Below are 21,314 nucleotides of genomic sequence, written 5' to 3' on the forward strand. Positions count from 1 at the left end.
GTACTGTCTTAACAAAGAGCTTCCCCTAATTTTCAAAATATCTTTCTTTAATTTGACACACTTCCCTCTATAACTGAGAGAGGCCTCAGGTTTCAAGCAGTACCCTGAATGTGACAAAAAGTCAGAAAATCATAGTTTGCCTGGGTCACCTGGAAATTGATCATGCTTTTAAAAAAAAAAAAAAAAAAGTCTAATTTATTCTAAAATGTCTTCTTAGGTCATCAAGACTTTGAAAGCTTAGGCTCCAGGATATTTTTCAGCCCATCTTGGAATCCATTTCAATATCAAAACCTAAGCATATCAAAACCTAAGCATCGATGACATCCATATTGACATTCACGTTGCCCATGGCATTGATGACGTTCATGTTGATATCGATGTCATGATCTTCAGTCCTCTCTGAGCTGCTCCTAATTTTCCCTTTGGTCTCTCCCCTGGCATTGAGACCAATATCCCCATTGGACACACAGGGGATATATTGTCTCCACAAGTCACTTCTGCAAATATATCCGTTGTCCAGAATGTTTCAATGTCTCTTGGTTAAATACTTAGCTAATTTCTAGGCTGCACTGCTGATCGTGGTTACATCTCACACCTAACTACCTTTGTTGCTATTTCCACAACTAGTAGATACCCTACCAGTCTTTGTGTTATGCAGGATGCTAGCTTTTTCAGCAGGTTGTCGTTTGAATAGTAACTGTCATGGAAGCCTTTTCATTTACTCAAATCACTCCTAGGATCTAGAGGAGAACTATGAGGGCTTGGATTCGAACTTAATGACTTGACTTGTCTTGCCACCTATCAGATCTTTCTCCTCCAGCTAGGAGCTTATCACCCCCAGAAGATCTTTCTTCTTGACATTTATTAGGAAGATATCTCAGTTTATTTGTGATCTAAATGGAGGAAGAAAACAGGGCTCCCATGATGAGATTCCTAGGATATAACATTCCCAACAAGACCTCAGCAGTTTCATATCACCAGATTCTGAAAACTGCTAATGAAGCTTTGGCAGATCAGTCTCACTGCTGCTTCAGCAAGCCAGAGACTAGATGCAAAATAGCTGTCTTTAAGGTTTGAAAAATTACTTATTCCATCACTCTGTGAAGTTGGAGTCTGCTAAGAAAAGAGCCAAAAAATTAAGATCCCATTCCTCTGTTCCACCAGATAAGGAGCCGCGCAGATGGATCTGTTAACCAAGAAATTTTCAAAGTTCCATGTTTGCTTCACACAGCTGTGTACCAGCTTTTGATGGTGCAGTACCTCCCTCCATCATGGAAGACTGAGGGTTCACAGACTCCTTGCCTGAAGATAGGATGCCTTCTGGAATCTCTTCTCAGATGGAGATGAATGTGATATGCACCTAGGTCAGTCTGTTTAACACTGCAGCCAGCAGATTGGCACTCTCCAGAGTAGCCAATTAAATGGCTTGGCTCAGGTGTCAGGGAGGCATGCACAAATCACTTGATGTGCCTTGTACAGGGAAGAACATGTTTGGCAGTAAAGTTAAGGAGACAGTGGGTCTAATCAAATAGCACTATTCCATACTGCAAATACTTTCCTCTCCACTTGATGCCTGGCCAGAAGGCTTTGTGCTCCTCAGGGAAATCTGTTTTTTTTATCATAAATTGTCCCTAAAATATGGTATCGCCAGCCTCAGCAACAGAGATTGAGGCAGAGAGAAAACCAAAGAAGCCAAACTTGACATCCCAGTCTAAGCCACTGTTAACTCCTTACAAAAAAAAAGCTCCAGTATCCAGAGTTCAGGGTTGGCTTCTGGTCCAACAGGACGACGTCTAACCCTCTTTGCATCTTGATGGTACCAAATCCCAGTGGCTTCTAGGGTCCTGCAGTTTGCCAAAGGGATACAGAATACTTTCTCAGGTCTGCACCTGATGATTCACTGAGGCCATGCTCCATAAGAGGATCAACAGCTACTTCTAGAAAAGGAAGTCTCATCTCCTGGAGTCTAAAGCTGTAGATGTTGCTGCTCAGGTAAGAGGTTGGGGGTTCTATTCAAATTATTTTCTGATTGCAAAGAAAGGGTGCTTTCAGCCTTTTTTAGACCTCTGGACACTTAAATTTCATCATAAGGAAAGGTTAAAATGGTAACATTGCCAAAAACCTTTCCCCTGTTGAGGAAAAGGGAATGGCTCTTTTTCCTAGATTTCAAGGATACCTATACTCATCAGGAGTACAGATGTTCTCAGATTTGTGGTGGACCATCAGCATCTTCTATATAGAGTGCCCCCATTTGGCCTGTTGGCCTCTCAAGTCTTTTCCATAAGAACAAAAATGCCATGCTGGGTCAGACAAATGGTCCATCGAGCCCAGCATCTTGTCTGACAGCCAGCTCAAGTTATCAGGAAGTATCTAACAAATCCCAATATAAAAGTCTGTTTCATATTGCACTCTCCAAGAAATTAGCAGTAGAGAAACCAAAGTCTATATGATTTCATCAGAAATGGGTGAACAAAACCCTAAGGTAAGTTAAACATTAAATACTTGTATAGAAATGGGGAAAAAAGAGGCAATATTTGGAAAGCCATGTGCATTAATGCTTATAGTATGGGAAATAGTCCTGTATCAAGAAGCAGTCATGGAAGAAGCTGATTTAGATGTAGAGGCTGTCACAGAGATGTTGTATATAGAAAATCATGACTGGAATATATTTATACCGGGCCGCAATTTATAGGGATGTGCAAAGTCCGAACCTTTTGGTTCATGCTTCATTTTCGGCCCGCCACAGGAAATATATTTCCCACAGTTCGGGCCCTTGTGATTCGGGGGGGACCTGAATTTCAGTTAGTGCACGCTGACTCCCCGTTAGTGCGCACTAACTCGAAACCGAATTTTTTCCAAAATTTTGGAAAAAATCCGTTCAGGTTTCAGGGTCCCCGAACTAGGACGAATTAGGCAAGTTCATTGAAGTTACCCATTTCGTCCTTGACGATAGCACATCCCTAGCAATTTATTCAGGAAGAACTGGGTAGGAAAGGAGAGGAGGCATGGCATTATATATATAGATATAGATAGATATAGATATATAAATATTAAAACTATATAATATATAAAACTATATATATAAATATTAAAACTGGATTTATGATGTAAGAAGAGCGGCACTGTGGGTTAATCTGGAAAGAGGGAATGGAACATTTATTTATATTGCTGTAGTATACAGACCTCCATCACAGATAGAAGTAGATTTAATGGAGGATATTCACAAAATTGCTATGAAAGAGGAGGCGCTATTACTAGGGGAATGCACTCTGCCAAATGTTGATTGGGACATCCCAGCTGCAGTATCCTTTAGAAGCAGAGAGATCTTGGATCCTCTGCAAGACCTGTTCTGTCAACTGGTAATGGATCCCACACAGGAGGGGCCAATATGGACCTGGTGCTTATCAGTGGAGACAGTATCTCTGATATTGTAGTAGATGATCATCTGGGATCCACTGATCACCAGATGGTATGGTTCAGTATTAGGGTGCAAGAGATGAAGGTTCATTCAAAGGTGAGAGTCCTAGACTTCAGAAAAACTAGCTTTTTTTAAATGGGGGAATTCCGCAAGGAGTCGTTAGCTGGATGGGAAAATCAGGGGAAGTAGAAGGGCAGTGGGCAAAACTTAAAGGAGATATAAGAGCAACTAATCTTGTTAGAAAGTAAATATAGCAAAGAGGGGAAAGGTGCTATTGTTTTCTAAAGAAGCTGAAAAGGTAAAGGAGAAAAGGTTAGCATTCATAAACCACAAGAGATCACTGAAAGAAGAAGACAGACAATATCTAGAAAAATTAAGCTGGGAAAGTAGTCAAGAATGCAAAAATTCAAATAGAAGAAAAAAATAGCACATTGTAAAACAGGGGAACAGGACTTTTTTTTTTTTTTTTTAGGTATGTTAGTGACAGAAGGAAGTGCAAAAGTGGCTTTGTAAGACTCAGAGGTGAAGGGGAGGAGTATGTTGAGACTGATGAGAAAAAGGCAAAATTGCTTAACAAATACAGTATTTCTGTTCAGTTTTCACTATGGAGGGACCTTGAACAGGACCACATAAAACAAACAAGTTTGGAAGTGAGTTAAACCTCAATCGACTTTCAGAACAGTGTTCAAGAGGAGCTAACTAAGCTTAAAAGGGGCCGATGTAATAAGGTGTGCTGAAGCTGCCGCGAGTTTGTGCATGCATGTACATGTGTTTGTACGCGCATTTTCCCATGCAAAGCCCTATATGGGGATGTAATAAGGGTTTTGTGTGCAAGGGAAAAAGCACGTACAAATGCGCTTACAGACGGTGGTTTTTCCTGCATGAATGCATGCTAACGGCATACAAACAAGGCGATTAGCTAATCATAGGCAATGCAGGGAGCTGCACTACTGCTAGTGTGGGGTTTTTTTACCGTCATGGTCAGGGCACGAGTTAAGTGTCGGCGGATACTTGGGAGGCCTGAAAAGCATCTAATGGAGCATATACCGGCTTCCGAGTGCCCAGCTAAATTAGGGGCTTTCTGCCTTACCAAGTGGCCAGCATCGAAAAGCAGATGACTTAGCTAGGCACCATTTTTTCAACAGTACAGTTATTGCACATAAATAATTTCCAGGTTATAATTTCAGTTAATAGGGAGACCCGTTCACTCGCTCAATATTATATATGGATTATCGGTGCATGTTTTGAGCGCAGATGCGACCGCTCATTACATAGGGCCTCAACGTGCTTAGGTATCCACATTTTTTCATGACTGCATGGATTTCTGCGCGCAAATCATTTGCATACTTTTTTTTTTTTACATCCCGCAGAAGGGGTAGGCAGCTTCAGGCACAAGTGGTGATAAAAACCCGCGCCCATAACTAGTGCCTATTTTGCCACAGATGTTATTACATCAGCCTCAAAGTGAATAAGGCGATGGGACCGGATGGGATACATCCAAGGGAACTAAAGGAACGTAGAGGTCTCCTGGCAGCTCCAGTGGCTGACCTTTTCGATGCTTCTTTAGAAACTGGTGTAGTTCTGGAGGATTGGAGAAGGGTAGATATGGTCCCTATTCATAAGCATGGAAGTAAGGAGGAAGCTGGGACCTACAGACTGGTTAGTTTAACCTCTGCGGTGAACAAATTAATGGAATCACTGCTAAAACAGAGGATAGTGCAGTTTTTGGAATCCAATGGATTGCAAGGTCCAAGGCAGCATGGTTTTACCAGAGGTAAATCTTCTCAGATGAATCTGATCGATTTCTTTGAATGGGTGACCAGAGAGTTGGATCAAGGGAAAGCGCTAGCTGTGGTGTATTTGGATTTTAATAAGGCCTTTGACACAGAGACTTGGTATGGGTCCTAGAGTGAATGACTGAGTTAGAAACTGGCTAAGTGGGAGGTGCAAAGTGTAGTAGTAAATGGAGTTTTCTTTGAGGAGAGGGGGTGGCTGTTATCATTGTCCCTCAGGGATCTGTTCTTGGACTGGTACTTTACAGCATTTTTGCAAGTGACATAGCAGAAGGATTGTCGGATAAGGTTTGGCTTTTTGCCAGTGATAACCAAAATTTGCAACAGAAAGGTATGGAAAACATGAAGGGGAGGGATCTGGCGAAGCTCGAGGAACAGTCTAGGGTCTGACAACTAAGATTAAATGCTAAAACATGCAGAGTAATGCATTAAGAATGCCAAAACCCAAGGGAAAGGCACAGTATTTGAGGTGAAATTCTTCTAAACTCAAAGGAAGAGTGGTATCTGGGACTGATTGTATCTGATTTATTTATTTATTTATTTATTTAGTTTTATATACCGACAATAGTTTGCACATCGTGCCGGTTTACAGATAACTTACAACCAGATTATATGTAGGCAAAGCTTTTACAAGGAACAGTGTGTAACATAAACATAGTAACAGAGTAATAACTAGGTAACCAGGGGAGGGAGGGGTGGGGATGATCGAGACAGAGGGGGGAGCAGGGGGAGGGTAAGACAGATACAAGAGGAAAAAATATGTACAGGGAATCAATGGGCAAGTGATATGTACTAAGGTTTTATACGAGTATTGTATAAGCGCATAAACAGTGAAGGAGGTGAGAGGATGTGTACAGGTTCTACTAAGTGATAAATTATTATGTGCCAAACAGATAGATAAAGCAATAGCTTTATTATGTGCCAAACAATAGCTTTATTATGTGCCAAACAGATAGATAAAGCAATAGCAAAAGCCAGAAACATGCTTGGCTGCATAGGGAGAAGAATGGTAAGCAGAAATAGGGAGGTGAGATTGCCCTTGTATAGGTCTCTGGTGAGACCTTATTTGGAATACTGAGTACAAGTTCTGGAGACTGCACATTCCAATTACAGAGAAGAGTGGTGGATGTATGGAACAGCTTCCCATTGGAGGTAGTTGAGACAAGAACAGTATCTGAATTTTGAGAACATGAGAATAATATAGGGGCTCTCTAAAGGAGCGAAGGAAATTATAAAGCTGAATTAATTGGGTGGATGGAAAGACTAGATAGGCCATATGGTCTTTCTGCCATCATGTTTCTATAATTAATATTTATTATTTATGGACCTGTCCTCCCAAAACTTGTTCAAACATTTAAGTCCATTATACTTCTAGTCTTCACCACACTTTTTGGCAGTAAGTTTCATAGCTTAATTATGCTTGTCTGAAAACATACTTTCTTAAATTTGTTTTAAATCTGCCACTTGTTAGTTTCAGGGAGAGTCCCAAGCTCTTGTACTATTTGATAGTATAAATAACCTTTCCCTGTACGTACCAGGATCAGTCCAGACCATGGGTTATGTCCCCCTTCCAGCAGATGGAGTCAGAGCATAAACTGAGAGGGCGGTCCCTCATGACTGGTGCGCCCTCTGTAAACTTTCAGTATTTCTCTGACTCCAGCAGATTCAGGTTGCACCTTCGGTTCTCCCATTTTCTTTCTGTGAGAATAGTCTTTGTTGATTTATTTCTCCTGTTTTCTTGTTAACACTTTTTACTTGGATGGATCTTATTTTAAAAAAAAAAAGAAAGGCAAAGGCTTTTCATTGTAGTTTGCTCTACTTTCTATGGGCTGTCCTGCTGCAAGCTTGCAGGCAGAGCTTTCATTCAGTGACAGACCTGCCATCTTTTGCATTTATTGCTGTATCAGTTTGGGGGTAAGTTTGTTAACTTTCCTTTTACAGGGCTGTCATTTGCTGCCTTTAGGGGTGAAGTTGGTGGTCCAACCTCTCCCCCTCGATATCGACCTGCTGCCCGGAGATGTCGTTTCCTCAGGGCAGCCCCTAAGCTTCAGAGACGTGACCTCTCTCTGGCTTGAAGAAAAAAAAAAGGAACGGGTCGTTTAGGCAGGCAGCGCAGGACTTTGATTTCTTTCCTGCTATCAAAGGTTTTCGGAGGTCTGGGTTCCAAGCTCTTCTTGCCTCCATGCCTCGGCTGACGCGATGCAGCGCCTACAGGGAACCCGGATCAAGGTTCTCCCGGGACGGCCTATGTGCTCGGTGCCTCCCCGGTGGGGAGGGCACCTCGAGCCCTAGAGGGCTGTCTGGGTCGCGTGCAAATGTGTGCCAGGCTTTGAGGAGGTCGGCGCCGTTCCCGGCAGACACAGGAACGGCGGCCATCTTGGATCCACTACTTGCTGCTCCAGCACTGCCTCCCGGGGATTCAGACCCGGACGGACCTCATTCTCCTCTGGTTCTCTTTCCAGCACACCTCCCCGACACAGGGCCACCCTCAGAGGACCCTCCGGCCATACTTCCCCCAGAGCCTTTTTCCACAGAATTTATTCTGTTGATGCATGGAGTTTATTTGGCAAGGCTCAGCCAGCACCAGGATGCGGTTTTGGCTCCCCCTCCTCCTAAAGTGGTCAGTCTGGGGGAACTCCCAGACATGGCAGGGGGGCCTCGGGGATCGATACAGCCCGGTACAGCATCAGTATTTCTGGCCCTGCCATTCCAGTGGCCCTTTCGGGATCCTCTAGGGTTCAGCCAGTCGCCCATCCAACCGGTCCTGACCCTGCAGTGGACCCTGATCTAGATGACCCGATGCCCTCGGCACAAGTCGAAGGGGACGTTCCTCGGGTTCTACGCCTTTTCCAGAGCGATGAGATGATTCTGCTTATCTCACATGTCCTGGCTGGATTAGATGTTGAGGCCCCCCAGGAGGCTCCTGCTGCCAGCACTGTACCGAAGAAAAGGGATTCCCATCTACCAGGGCTCAAGCCACCTTCGAAGACTTTTCTTTTTATCCTATGCTCCTCCAATTGCTGTCCAGGGTTGGGAGACTCCAGAGGCCTCTCTGCGGGTTGGCAGAGTAATGGACAAATTGTATCCACTCCCCAAGGAGTCCCTGGAACTACTTAAGGTACCGAAGGTGGGTGCGTCAGTATCAGCAGTCACGGCTAGGACACCTATTCCTGTGACTGGAGGAGCAGCCCTCAGGGATTTGCAGGACTGCAAACTTGAGGTGTATTTGAAGAGTGTGTTTGAGGCGTCCGCCTTGGTAGTTCGGGCTGCTGTTTGTAGCTCCGGGATGCAGTGTGCATGACTCCGGTGGGTCCAACAACTACTCGGGACTCAGGACCTGCCTCCAGGGGAGGCACAACAGACGGAAAGGCTAGACCGTCATAGCATATGGCGCGGACGCACTGTATGATCTTCTCCGGGTGCTGGCCAGGTATATAGTTTCCGTAGTCTCAGCTCGGCGCCTCCTCTGGCTCAGGACCTGGTCCGCGGATTCCTCCTCCTAGTCTCAACTCTGCTCCCTTCCCTTCAAGGGTAAGTTGTTTGGAGAGGAGATGGAGCAACTTATTAAGTCGCTCGGGGAGCTTAAGGTACTTAGGTTACCGGAAGATTGTCCTCGGAGATTCAGAACGTACAGCTCCGTGATTGTCCTCGGAGATTCAGAACGTACAGCTCCGCGCGGAACCATTTCAGAGGACAATGGCGCTTCCGCCAGGTGCAGCCGGTGCCCCACAGGCCACCCTCGTCTAGATCACAGTCCTGGTCTCATTCCTTTCGGGGATGAAGATCAGCCCGAGACACCCTCACCCAAGGGACTACCACTACATCTTCACAATGAAACATTGCCGGCCCACTCTTCGATTCCCCGGATAGGAGGACGCCTGTTGCTCTTCTACGAGGAGTGGGTCACAATCACCTCAGACCAGGGCGTCCTGGATATTCTACAGAGACAGGTTTGTCTTTTCTCTGTGCAGACTAAGGGAACAGGGCACAGTATGTCAAATCCTAGACCGCCTTCTGGATCTGGGAGCAATTCTTCCGGTGCCACTACCGGACCAAGGACTCTGCCATTATTCCATCTACTTCATAGCCCCCAAGCAAGAAGGCTCCTTCCGGCCGATCCTGGATCTCAAGATGGTCAACAGGGCGCTCAAGATATCACACTTCAGGATGGAAACTCTGCGCTCAGGGATTGCTGCGGTGCACTGGGGAGAGTTCCTGGCATCCTTGGACTTGACGGAGGCTTATCTTCATATCCCCATCCTGAAGGAGCATTAGCGCTTCCTTCGCTTCAAGATTTTGGGGCAGCACTTCCAGTTCTAGGCCCTGCCATTCGGCCTGGCAACCACTCCTCGCACTTTTACCAAGGTGATGGTAGTGGTGGCGGCAGCCCCGAGGAAGGAAGGGATACTGGTCCCTCGACTTTCTGGGAGCTCATTTCGACATCAGAGTTAGGCACAGACTCTCTTCGTCTGGAGCGGGCCCAGTCGCTCCTTGCTCTCAGGTTCAGCGTTTTCAGGACCTCTGACTTCCCACAGCCTGGGACTATCTCCAGTTGCTAGGTTCCATGGCCTGCACGACAGATGTTGTGCCTTGGGCCTTTGCCCACATTCGTCCCTTACAAAGAGCATTACTCTCCCATTGGAAGCCGGTATCTCAGGAATTTCAGGCTCCTCTGCCGATACTGCCCCTACCCAAGGACAGCCTGACCTGGTGGCTCAACCTCGATCATTTGCTTCGAGGAGTAAAGCTCGAGGTTCCACAATGGGTACTCGTTACAACAGACTCCAGCCTTACCGGCTGGGGCCAATGTGCAGTCGGCACTCGACGCAGGGTCAGCGGACACCAGAACAGGTAACTTGGCCAATCCACCGTCTAGAAACAAGAGCGGTCCGTCTTGCGCTGCAGCGTTTTCTGCCCCTAGTACAAGCCCGAGCAGTCTGTATCCTCTCCGACAACGCCACGACTGTTGCGTACATCATTCGTCAGGGAGGAACAAGAAGTCTCCATGTGACTCGGGAGACAAACAAGCTGATGCCGTGGGCGGAACTCCACCTGTCTCATCTGGCGGCATCACATTGCAGAAGTGGACAATGTTCAGGCGGATTTTTTTAAGTCACCAGCACTTAGATCCCAGAGAATGGGAACTGTCCCAGGAGGCAGTGGCACCTCTCGTCACGTGATGGGGGACTCCCCATCTGGATCTGATGGCCACGCAAAGGAACGCAAAGGCTCCATGCTTTTTCAGCTGCAGAAGGGAGCACGGAGCAGCAGGAGTCGATGCCCTAGCCTAGCCCTCCCGTGGCCGAGGTACATCCTACATTCCCTGGTGGGAAGAGTGCTCTGAAGAATAGAGGGTCACCAGGGGCCCGTGATCCTCGTGGCTCCGGAGTGGCCTCGTCAGCCGTGGTTTACAGACTTAGTCAACCTAGCGGTGGATGGCCTGCTGCACCTGGGGCATCTGTCAAACCTCCTACGGTAGGGACCAGTATTTTTCGACCAGGTAGATCGCTTCTGTCTAGCGACCTGGCTTTTGGAACGGCTTCGGCTGAGGAGACGAGGGTATCCAGTGGCGGTTATCTCCACTCTTCTCAAGGCTAGGAAGCCTTCCACCTCCATGTCCTATGTCCGAGCTTGGAAAATGTTTGAGGCTTGCTGCCAGTCCTCATGTCTCTCTCCACAGCGTGCGACCATAGCCCAGATCTACAGCGAGGGCTGGAGAGGGGTTTAGCCTACAATTTTCTCCGAGTTCCAGTGGGGCAGACTTAGGTGCTCTAGTTCTTCATCAGGATGGCCCTCCTCTTGCTACACACCCGGATGCAGTCGGGTTCTTGAAGGGAGTAAAGCGTGTGAAACACCGATTCGCAATTTATGCCCCTCGGGGAGTTTTTAATTTTGATCCTTTGTATTCTTGGCGAGCCGCTGTAGAGCGCTACCCTCAAGGACCTGACTCTTAAGACAGTTTCCTTGGTTGCCATCTGTTCCGCTTGCAGAATCTCGGAGCTGCAGACCTTGTCATGTAGAGAGCCTTTTCTACGCTCTACGGATCCCGGCGTGTCCTCTGGAATCATACCATCTTTCTTTCCAAATGTGGTCTCGTCTTTTCATCTGAATCAGTTGGTGGAACTGCCATCATTCCAGGCTGAGGATTCCAGGGAGCTCCAGCGCCTAGATGTCAAGCGAGTCCTCCTTTTATATCTGGAGGTTACTAACGACTTCTGCTTATCAGATCATCTTTTTGTCTTCTAGAGTGGTCCCAAGAAGGGGCACTAGGTTTCAAAGATCACCATTGCCTGATGGATGAAGGAAGTAATCTCTACTGCATACATTGACGTGGGGCGTTAGCCCCCAGACGGTATTAAAGCTCATTCTCTCCGAGCTCAAGCAGCTTCCTAGGCAGAAAGCCAAGCGGTCTCTCCGCAGGAATTTTGCCGAGCGGTCACTTGGAAGTCTTTGCACACTTTTGCGCATCACTATCGCTTGAATTTGCAATCAACGACCTTGGGTTCTTTTGGGGCTCTGGTCATTTGAGCTGGGATATGTGGCCCACCCTATTTAAGGGAAGCTTTGGTACATCCCACGGTCTGGACTGATCCTGGTACATACAGGGAAAAGAAAATTATTTCCTTACCTGCTAATTTTCTTTCCTGTAGTACCATGGATCAGTCCAGATGCCCACCCTAAGGTTTTGGGGTTTTTTCTTTGGGATAATCCTTCAGCTCGACTGTGTAATCATTTCAGGACCTGTTTGGGACTGACAGAGTTCACATTGCAAGTTTGCCTATTCAGATTTACAGTTTGATGTTCAATTTAGTTGATATTTATTTTTGTATTGATCCATCCAAGGGGTTTTTCTTTGTTGCTTGGATATTCTTAATACTGAAGGTTTACAGAGGGCGCACCAGTCATGAGGGACCGCCCTCTCAGTTTTTGCTCTGACTCCATCTGCTGGAAGGGGGACATAACACACGGTCTGGACTGATCCTTGGTACTCAGGAATGAAAATTAGCAGGTAAGGAAATAATTGTCTTTTCCTTATTAACTGGTTTCATACCAAAAACTGTTTTTTATAAACCTTTACATATCTCCTCTGTCATCTCTTCTCTTTATGCTGAGGAATCCTGATGTTCAGTTTTTTTCATAAGGGAGCCAATCCAGTCTCTTAATTTTTGTTGCAGTCCTAAGCCTGCTATATCTTTTTTGAGGTTTGGTGTCCGAAATTGCACATAATATTCAAGATGTGGCCTTACCATAGATCAATAGAGGGGCATTGTTATATTCCCAGTTTTATTTTCCATTTCTTTCTGAATAATTCCCAACATTCTATTTGCTTTTTTGGCTGCTGCTACACATTGAGCTGAAGATTTCAACTTGTCCACAGTGACCCCAAGGTCCTTTTCCTGGGTGGTAACTCCTAATATGGAACTCAGGATTGTGTATACATAGTTAGGATTATTTTTCCCTTTGAGCTTCGCAGGAGCCAGTATTCAGCCACTGAGAGGCTCAGCTAGCTAGCCACGGTCACACTGCTGCATATACCCAGCCAGCTTAAAGTTAGCCGCATATGTTTATGCGGCTAACTTTAGGACATGTCAGCAGCATGACCAGAAATAGCCACATAAGTTAAGCAGGTAACTCCACTCCTCCCGGGAGCACCGCCAACCTTTGCAGCTAGAATCTAGCCGCCTGAGGCTTTCAATATTGCAGGTCAGCCATTTAGGCTGATAACTTCTCAGTTCCTGTTTGTACCTCAGATCAGTACGACGAGTGGATTTATGCATCCCTACCAGCAGATGAAGGCAGAGAACAAAACCTTGAGGCACTGTTACATAACTGAGAGTGCCACCTGCAGTCCCTCAGTATTTCTCAGTCTCCAGCAGATGGTAGAAGTGCAAACCTGCAGTCTGAAGTGTTTGGGAAGAAGATCAGGAAAGTTCGGCTCCCCCGAGGTATTAGGTTCCTTCGAGGGCCATCCCTCGAGTGGAGAAGGCGAGCGGGGAGTTGGTGACCCCTGTGCTGACTCACCCCTTTTTTGGCAGGGGGGTTGATAGCCAGGGGTCCTGGGTCCCTCACCCCTTCTGGGCCCTTCACTCCCTCTCTGTCCCTGGCTCTCCTTCAGCACTCGGCCTCCAGAAGCAGGAAAGTGTTTTATCTATCTTTTGGCTGAGCTGTGACTTGAAGTCAGCTGCATTTGAAAAGGAGCAGGGCTGAGGCAGTGGTAAGTACCTGAGTTGTTTTCCTGCCAGGAGGCAGATAGGAGGGGGTAGCCTGAATTTGGCCTTGTCAGTCTGGGCTGGGTGCTGCTGTCCTTCAGCACTGGACATCTGCGGACAGTGTCCTTCAGTATTTCTCTGACTGCAGAGCCTATTTTTAGGCCTGACCGCATCTGTACAGCCTACTTTTAGGCCTGACCGCATATGCAGGCCCGACAGTGCCTGCATGCCAACTCCCGCGCAGTAAGGTTTGTCACTGCTGCAGGTTGAGGCGGGCTTGATTGGATTCAGCCTCCTTTTGTAGGGAGTGTGCCTCAGGGGGTGCTGGGATGTCCACGGGATCCCCAGGGGGACGGCAAAGACACGATGGCAGTAGGGCCGGCTCTGGAGACTTTTGGGGGGGGGGGGGGGGTTTCAGGGGAGCTGGTGGCTATTTTGTCAGCACATGCAGGGAGTCAGGCTGCCATGTTGGAGCCTATAGACTCTCCTCCCATGCTTTTTCCCCGCTGTGTAGGGACCCTGCTGGTGGCAGGGGTAGGAGAGAAGCTCGGGGAGTAGCTTCCCAGGACTCTTCCTTCTTGGATCCGGAGGAGTTTTCCGCAGATTTGTTCCATTCCTTCATAAGGCTTATTTAGCCAGAAAGAGGTGTTAGGGTCCAAGCGGTCACTATCCAGGAAGCCCCAGGCGGCCAAGAAGGCTAGGCATCGGGAGCCGTAGATATAGGTGGGATCCTGCACTCGTTGAATCTCGGGCAAGCTGCATTGGAAGATCTGTCTTCGGAGGGGACAGATGATCCTGAGCAGATTCAATGGTTTCCGGTGGATCCGGGCGGAGATCCTATGGGTACCATGTGGGACCCAATGCTGGATCCGGTCCAGGAGTTGGTGGATGCACTGGGAGATCCAATGCAAGATCCTGAGGAGGTGCTGATCGCAGAGGTGATGATCTGCGGGTTGTCCCGTCTGTTCCAGAGGGAAGAATTGGGTCCGCTGATTCCCCAGGTGTTAGAGGAGCTGGGGATTAAAGTCACCTAGGAGGACTCAGATAATGAGGGAGTGAACCCAGTCCTCCTAAGGTATTTCTGTTTCCAAAGATGGTGAAGAAGCTGGTTGATTGGGAGTGTGAATCTCCTGAGGCGGGCCTCAAGGTTGCAAGGGTGATGGCGAAGTTATGTCCCCTGCCAGAGCAGACCTTGGATTTGTGGAGAATCCCCAAGGTGGATGCAGCTGTTGCTGTGGTTTCTAAGAAGATGACAATTTCAGTAGTGGGGGTGGCGGCCCTTAAACATGTTCAGGATCGAAAACTGGAGATTCTTCTTAAAAGACTGTTTGAGGTTTCAGCTTTGAGTCTTCGAGCAGTGGTGTGCAGAAATTTGATGCAGAGAGCCTGCCTATGCTGGGTGCAGAAGTTGCAAGACAAGTGGTTGGGGTCAGTGGCAAAGTCAGCGCAAGCAGCCCGTTTGGAATCAGGAGTAGCCTATGTGGCCGATGCTCTTTATGACATGATCTGGATGTCTGCCAGTAGTAGTATGGTCTCTGCGGTGATGACGCAGAGGCTTCTGTGGCTGAGAAATTGGTCAGCGAACTTGTGGTCCAAAGCCCAGCTGTCTAATCTCCCTTTTAAGAGGAAGCTACTCTTTGGGGAGGACTTGGAGAAGCTCGTGAAGCAGTTGGGGGAGACAAAGGGTAATAAGTTACCTGAAGGCAGAAAGGGCACTCTGAAGCATTTTCCTCTGCAAGCTCGTTTTCAGGAAGCCCGGAAGTTTCGTGCGGGCAGGAGCCCAAGATCGACATTGCAGAAGCAGGGTCCTAGTAGACAGCAGACCTTTTACAATCAGCGCAGACCCCCAAGAGACTGTGGTTCTCAAGGGGGCGGCGGAAGCACAATTGGAAATGAAGGCGTGTTGGTCTGCTCCTTCCTGGAGGCTGTCAGAAGTAGGCTGTCCCTTTTTTATGAGGGGTGGTCCAGAATCACGTTGGACCGGTAGGTCCTGGAGTGATAAGAAACACATACGCTTAGAATTTTCTCGTCTGCTCAGGGATGCCTTTGTAGTCTCCCGCTGTCTTTCCCAGTGCAAGCGAGAGGCGGTGCGGGAGACCTCTTCGCACAGTTGCAACTCCTGCATGCCATTGTACCAGTGCCTCCTCAGGAGAGGGGGCAGGGCATATATTCCATGTGCTTCATGGTGCTGAAGAAGGAAGGGACTTTTCGACCCATTCTTGATCTGTAAAAGGTCAATGCTGCCCTCAGAGTGCCGCGTTTTCGGGTGGAGACATTGTACACGGTGATACCGACTGTGCGCAAAAGGGAATTTCTGACATCGTTGGACTTGACAGAGGTGCCTGAGGTTCATGGTTCTGGGAGAACATTTTCAATTTCGAGCTCTTCCCTTCGGGTTGGCAACGGCACCATGCATGTTCACAAAGGTGAGGATGTTAGTGGCGGTGGCCCTCAGGAAGAAAGATATTCTGGTGCACCCGTACCTGGATGACTGGGTGATCCAGGCAAAGTCAGAAACGGAGAGTCATCACTTTGTCCAGCGGGTTCTGCAGATGCTGGAGTCATTGGGCTGAGTGATGAATTGAGCAAAGTCTCATCTGGAACCGGCCCAATCATTGGAGTATCTGGGGGCACACTTCGATACCCGGTTTTCCTGACTGTGGAGATAGTCAAGTTGCAGGCTCAGATCCTTCGGTTGCTATGCCTGTCATTGCAAAAGGTCTGGGATTACTTGTAGGTCCGGGGTTCCATGGTGTCTATGCTGAATTTAGTTCCTTGGGCCTTCGCGCATATGTGTCCGCTGCAGGGGGTGCTGTTATCCCGGGGATCCGCTGTCTGAAGATTGTCAGCTTCCTTTGCTGTTGCCAGTGAATGCCAGGTCCAGTCTTTTATGGTGGCTGTCTCAGCACAATCTGGAGAAAGGGATGGATCTGGAAGTCCCTGACTGAGTACTAGTGACCATGACTGCCAGCCTTTTGGGCTGGGGGGTGATTTGTCAAGGGAAGCTTGCCTAGGGCCAGTGGTCACCAGAATAAGGATCCTTGTCAATCAATTGGTTGGAGACCAGGGCGGTGCACAAAACCTTGCTGGCCTTTCTCCCGCTCGTTCAGGACAAGTCAGTGCGAGTGTTCTCAGACAATGCAACAGCGGCCTACATCAATCGGCAGGACAGCACGAAGAGTCGGCTAGTAGCTCAGGAGGCGCAAGCTCTGTTCGTTTGGGTGGAGAAACATATGGTGAGATTAGCTGCTTCTCATGTCGTAGGGGAGGACAATTTGCAGGTGGACTTCCTCAGCAGACAGTGTCTAGACCCAGGGGAGTGGGAGCTGTTGGCGGAGGCCTTCTCTTTGTTGCAGGAAAGTGGGGAAAACCAGCAATAGACCTCAAGGCGACTCCACAAATTCAAAGACTGGTCTGTTTTTCAATCGCAGAAGAGAGGTCGGATTGGAGGGCATCAATGCTCTAGTTCAATCATGGCAGACACATCTGTTGCTGTACATGTTTCCACCATGGCCTCTCATAGGTCAGGTGCTGTGGCACATGGAGCTTCATCCGGGTAAAGTGATTCTGGTGGCTCCCAAGTGGCCGCGTCATCCGTGGTTTGCAGATCTTCTGTGTTTGGCAGTGGACGGGGCCCGTTCGCTTGGCTCATCTGTCAGGGTTGCTTCAGCAGGGGCCCGTATTTTCAGATCACTTCTCTCTAGTGGTTTGGTTTTTGAGAGGCAGAGACTCGTTTGAAAGGCTATTCGAAGCCTGTGATTACGACTTTGCTTCAGACACAGAGGCCTTCCATGTCTTTGGAGAGTGTTCAAATTGTAGCATTTGTAGAGCAAGCTGCAGCCTTTGAAGATGGACATTCCGCAGATCCTAGCCTTTTTGTAGAGTGGTTTGGCTAAGGGCTTGGCCTATAATTCCCTTCAGGTCCAGGTAGCAGCCTTGGGTTCCCTTCGGAGTAGGATTCAGGGAAGATCATTGCCCTTCGGGCATCCTCAAACTTTGATAGTTGTCATCCCCGGACCCTACGCCAGAATATCCCCACTGGGCAATTTCTGCGGTTGCGCAGGCTTTGCTCCACTCGGGAGGAATTTTTGTTTCAGGCCAATTTGATGACTAGAAGATTTTTGTCAAAGGGGTACCCTTCACGGGTTGTAAAGAATGCTTTTAAACGGGCCTTGTTTGTCAATCGGGATTTGCTGTTTCTTTCACGATCTCTGTCATCAGACACTGTTAATAACTGTATTTTACCTTTTTCTACTTTGAGCCGCCAGGTTACCAACATTGTCCGAAGGCATTGGCAGTCTCTTTCTCTGAATCGCCTGTTTCAGGGTCCTCTTTGGTTCACATACCGTAGAGGTCGCAACCTCCGTGATAGACTCATTCATGCGGATTTAAATTTGGAATTGAGGGTCTCCCCGTCCTTGGCCATACACCAGCCTTGCGGTCACTGCACTATGTGTCAACATACAGGGTCTTGTACGTCTTTTACACATCCTATTACACAACAAATTTTTCCCCTTCGGGCATCCTCAGACTGTACCTCGAAAGGAGTGATATATACGATCACTTGCCCTTGACCCTGGTATATGTGGGAAAAACCTCCAGAATGGCAAAAACTCGTATGATTGAGCATTGCTCAAATATTCGCAATGCCCGTGAGAATGAACCCTTAGTTACACATTGGGTCCAACAGGCACATACCATCTCTGATTTGTTCTTCTGTATCATTGAGGTAGTCCCCCGCTCTCCCCGGGGTGGCAACTACAATGAGCAGTTAGGACGGATTGAACAGAGATGGATTTTTCAACTTGACACATTTGCTCCCAAAGGTCTTAACCGGGAACTAGAGTGGCATTTATTCACTTAAAATCTGTAGGGCTACCTATATTAATTGCTGCCTGCACTGCTAGTTGCGCCTCAGGAACGGGGACAATTTTGATTGGCCCCCAAGTGACCATGTGATCTGTCAACCTGAGTTTCGCGCCAACTCCATGAGGTTTAAATGCCTGTCTGCATCTAAGATGTACGCGCTCCCTGCCAATTTTGAAATTGTTTTGCATTCAGGTATGTGTTGAATTCTATGTAATATCTGTACTGGATGATTTATGTCGGCATTCTGTAGTTCTATGTCCTAACCAGCATATGTTTATTTACAGTGCATTGTGAAAACTATTGCTCCCTCCCGATGCAGCCCTAGGCGAAACACGGGACCGTGTCGAGGGACGCGTTCTAAGTTGTTGCTATTATAAGTCAGTGGAGTTGCTGCATGAAAATGAATAGAAGTTTTCCTGCTCTGTAGAGCTTTTGAAGAATCTTCGTGGTTTGGACTAAATTTTTATTCTGCACTTTTTGTTTGGATATTATTGAAGTGCAGTAGCTTGCTCTGTTGTATTTTGAGACTTCAATTACCCCAATATTGACTGGGTAAATGTATCATCGGGACACGCTAGAGAGATAACATTCCTGGATGGAATAAATGATAGCTTTATGGAGCAATTGGTTCAGGAACCGACGAGAGAGGGAGCAGTTTTAGATCTGATTCTCAGTGGAGCACAGGACTTGGTGAGAGAAGTAACGGTGGTGGAGCCAATTGGCAATAGTAATCATAATATGATCAAATTTGATTTAATGACTGGAAGAGGAACAGTGTGCAAATCCAAGGCTCTCGTGCTAAACTTTCAAAAGGGAAACTTTGATAAAATGAGAAAAATTGTTAGAAAAAAACTGAAAGGAGCAGCTACAAAAGTAAAAAAATGTCTAAGAGGCGTGGTCATTGTTAAAAAATACCATTCTAGAAGCACAGTCCAGATGTATTCCACACATTAAGAAAGGTGGAAAGAAGGCAAAACGATTACCAGCATGGTTAAAAGGGGGGAGGTGAAAGAAGCTATTTTAGCCAAAAGATCTTCATTCAAAAATTGGAAGAAGGATCCAACAGAAGAAAATAGGATAAAGCATAAACGTTGGCAAGTTAAATGTAAGACACTGATAAGACAGGCTAAGAGAGAATTTGAAAAGAAGTTTGCTGTACAGGCAAAAACTCACAGTAAAAACTTTTTTAAATATATCCAAAGCAGAAAGCCTGTGAGGGAGTCAGTTGGACCGTTAGATGATCGAGGGGTTAAAGGGGCACTTAGAGAAGATAAGGCCATCGCAGAAAGATTAAATGATTTTTTTGCTTCGATGTTTACTGAAGAGGATGTTGGGGAGGTACCCGTAATGGAGAAGGTTTTCATGGGTAATGATTCAGATGGACTGAATCAAATCACGGTGAACCTAGAAGATGTGGTAGGCCTGATTGACAAACTGAAGAGTAGTAAATCACCTGGACCGGATGGTATACACCCCAGAGTACTGAAGGAACTAAAAACCAAAACAAAACAAAACAAAACATGTTGATATGGGATAGATTTTATAAAACTACGCCCGCGCGTACTTTTGTTCGCGCATAAGGCACAAACAAAAGTATGCCAGATTTTATAAGATACGCGCGTAGCCGCGCGTATCTTATAAAATCCGGGGTCGGCGCGCACATAGGGGTGCACATTTGTGCACTTTGCGCGCGCTGAGCCCGGTGCGCGCTGCCCATTCCCTCCAAGGCTGCTCCGAAATCGGAGCGGCTTCAGAGGAAACTTTCCTTCGGCCTCCCCCCCCCCCCCCCCCTAACCTTTATCGCGAAAGTTACGCCTGCCCTGGCCGGCCACCGCCACACTATTTCCCGGCCCGAGAGCGATTTCGGAGGCCTCGGCCAAGACCCCGAAATGCCCCCGGGCCAGAACCACGTCCGCGGCCATGCCCCGAATGACACGCCCCCATGACATGCCCCCCAGGAAAGCCCCGGGACTTATGCGCGTCCCAGGGCTGGCGCACGCCGCCGAGCCTATGCAAAATAGGCTCAGCGCGCGCAGGGGGGTTTTGAAAGGGTTACGCGCATAACTTATGTTTGTAACCCTTTTAAAATCTACCCCATAGTATTTGCTATCTCAATTTTTATTTTCCTGAGGAGTCTCATGAGGGACTTTGTCAAATTCCTTTTAAAAATCCAATATCCTACTGTGAATTGGTAACTGGATAAAAGACAAACAGCATATTTATTTAAAATTATTTTTAGCACGTGGGTTACAATGATACAAGCATGGAAGCAAGTATACACATACACAATTAAAGCAAACTACAAATAAGACTTAAAACAAGGATTGCATAATGATACATATAAATACAAAAAAAAAAATTATATTCTCATAATTTGCGGGGCGAGAGCTCAACAAACTGGGGTCTCACAATGATATAAAGCTGCTACGTCATTGGGAGATAATTAGGTGGAGTTGAGGGAAAGGCAATTGTAAAAAAAAAAAAAAAATTTTAAAGCTGTTTTAAAATCTTTTTTATTTGAGAAATCGTATGTTCTGCGGGAGGGTATTCCAGAATGTAGGCCCAGCCAATGAAAGTGCTTTCTTCCGCATAGATGCCAGTCTTATTGCTTGGACAGAGGGGGTTTCTAATAGTGCTTGAGTGCTTTGAATGGTACGTAGAATTTAAGAGAGCTAATGACCCATGGTGATTTTAAGTGATATAAATTCTGAACCAGAGAGGCAAGTTTGTATTGGATCCTAAATTCAGTCTTTAATCAATGTAGGGTTTGCAAAGCTGGGATATGTTCATGTTTCTGGGTATTGGTAAGTAATCTCACTGTTGCATTTGGAATTAACTGAAAAGGTTTGATAGAATTATATGGAAGACCTATGTATAGCACATTACAGTAATCAAGGGAGGTTAGGATTAAAGATTGCAATACAGTTCTAAAGTAGTTTGAATCTAACAATGGTTTTAAGTGATGAAATAAGCGCAGTTTATAAAATAGTCTTTGTAACAGTTTTTATATGAGGTTGCATAGAT

The 21,314-nt window shown here is 46.8% G+C and overlaps 1 protein-coding gene across 9 annotated transcripts in view; it reads left to right on the top strand.

The window, feature by feature from the left end:
* The window catches only part of HUWE1 (HECT, UBA and WWE domain containing E3 ubiquitin protein ligase 1), a 907,188-nt gene that overhangs the window by 870,841 nt on the left and 15,033 nt on the right, over window positions 1-21,314 (top strand). The window lies entirely within an intron of this gene.

The sequence above is a fragment of the Rhinatrema bivittatum genome, chromosome 1, assembly GCF_901001135.1.
Source record: "Rhinatrema bivittatum chromosome 1, aRhiBiv1.1, whole genome shotgun sequence".
Classification (NCBI taxonomy): Eukaryota; Metazoa; Chordata; class Amphibia; order Gymnophiona; family Rhinatrematidae; genus Rhinatrema; species Rhinatrema bivittatum.